General features: G+C 49.4%; 1 long non-coding RNA gene across 1 annotated transcript in view; it reads right to left on the bottom strand.

Annotated features, from left to right (window-relative positions):
* Positions 1-571, bottom strand: part of LOC102670989 — a 14,146-nt gene extending 13,575 nt beyond the window's left edge. Inside the window, exon 1 of the long non-coding RNA XR_421958.2 lies at positions 399-571. This is a non-coding gene — a long non-coding RNA (uncharacterized LOC102670989). The remainder of the gene's footprint in view (positions 1-398) is intronic.
* Positions 572-2,085: the final 1,514 nt, after the last annotated feature.

The raw sequence follows: 2,085 nt of genomic DNA, 5'->3' as shown, positions 1-2,085 counted from the left end.
GCGCTCTCCTTTTCTCTCTCTCTCTCTCTCTCTCTCTTTCTCTCTCCTCGATCCTCTTCGCCGCCAAATCGACGAAAATGTCGCTTTTTTCGTTCTCTTCGCCTTCGAGCCATTTATTTATCATCGTATTTTCCTTCGAACGATACCCCTCCTTGTTACGAAGAAGAATACGAACTTTCTTCTCACGACATCGTCATCCAACTATTTAACGGCGAAAGGAATCGAAACGAATTCGAGCTCGCGTTCCCCCTCGCGTTTCTTCTTCGGAATCGACGGCAATTTCGTACGGCACGAACGCGTCAGCCCAGCCTCTCAATCGGAGATTTTTCAAAAAAAAAAAAAAAAAGAGAAAGAAGCGTTTCAGAAGCGATTATTCCCTCTCCAAGTTTCGGTAGAACAGTAGAATTTATTCCAACTTCTTACGTGCGGTTTATACGAAGTTTCCCAACCTAATAGTTTCTCGGCGACTTTTGCTTACTACGACGGAATTCGTGGTTTTCGGGAATCTCGACGACGCGCGAGCAATTTTGATTACACGGTGTCCTCTCCTTTCATCATTCCAATTCGATCATTCCCTTTTCGTTTATGGGATTAAAACGATCGAAAGGATAATTCTCTCCCGAACGAATGAAAGAAACTTATGCTTATATAAATATCCTCGAATCTATCCACTCGCGTGTTCACGAAAATTCACGTAATCTTTCAACTCGATTGAATTATTAGCGCATCAGAGGTCGTTAGAGGCCGGATGGAAGGAAAAATCGAAGGAGATGTTGTCGAAGCGGAAGACGCATAGCTTCGGGCGAACGCGTTAATCCGCGTTTACCGTGTTAAGCACACTTCGTGACAGTCGAGTTAACCGGCGCCGGTTTCCTCGGATAATGCAACTTTAATTTTGCGCGGCGTTCGCTCGCCGGTTACACGAGTTAATCATCGTTGGTGGATGATAGTCGCTGTTGACGCGGAAACGAAAACAACTGGTAACTCGATTCGTGCCACCAACGCCTCGTACTTGTTGCTGTTGCCTTCTCTATCGATTCCCCTTGACGCGTGATCATTGATCTCTCTCCTCGACTCCTCGTGCTTTTTTTCCCCCTTTTTTCTCTTCGGTCAGCAAGCGAGCGAGAAACGCGATCGAGTTTCGTTCGAAATCAACGAAAACTCGTACGAAGCGCGATAGTTGTACCGGAGATCGATTCGTTCGTTCCTCGAATATTTTTCTACCCATTCGAAATTGAACGGCGCGAAGATTATAGACTCGAAACTTCTCGAAATTTGCTCACATTTTCCTCGAGCTCGGCTCTCGAGTCGGAAAAGAATTGGCGCGTCCCGAAAATTCGTCCACGAAAATACCGCCGGCTTGTCACCGCGTGCTTCACGATCACCCGATATAACGCGGGGATTAGTTTGTCAACGCGCGGGCCGGCGCGCGCGTACACGCGAGCCGCGGCGTGCATCGCCATCGCGCTTCCTCCTCCTCCTCCTCCTCCTCCTCCTTCTCCTCCTCTTCTCAGTCCACCTCTTAGTCTTCGTTCCAATGGAAATCGAACGGATAAAGAGATTCTTGAAACCTTACGAATAACCTTCTTCCTCTTCCTCCTCCTTCCTCGATAAAATTAAACTCACTGCCATTCGATTATATTACATATTCTTTCCCACAAACGAAACTCTTCCATAGAATTGTCCAAATGTTACTAGTCCACGTCACACTGCGCGGGAACAATACGCGCGCTCGGTCTCAGCCACCGATCTCGGGAGGAAAAATTTCGAGAGAGCGAGGAGGATGGAGGAGGACGGTGCGTTGTACCCCGTGTTGTCACTCCGTGTTCGATGAGGGGCCTCGATGAGCGGCGTGGAATTTCGCTGGTCGCAGCAACGGGACTCACTTTCTTCGCGCGGTCGCACGCTACTCAATATACTCTGGTCGACGATAAACGGCAGCCCCCGCGGCCCCCTCGCGTCGCGACCCCCGTTCGGCAAGCAACGCGACGCTGTTCGAGGGCGATTGTAACAATATCTTCCGGCGAGCGAAGGATGCGCTCCTCTAAGTTCAAGAGCCGCGCTCAGGGACATCGCGGATATTCT

This window comes from Apis dorsata, unplaced genomic scaffold, assembly GCF_000469605.1.
Source record: "Apis dorsata unplaced genomic scaffold, Apis dorsata 1.3 scaffold_279, whole genome shotgun sequence".
Lineage (NCBI taxonomy): Eukaryota > Metazoa > Arthropoda > Insecta > Hymenoptera > Apidae > Apis > Apis dorsata.
Note: the sequence above shows the minus strand (reverse complement) of the source record. Positions and strands in the feature narration are given on the sequence as shown.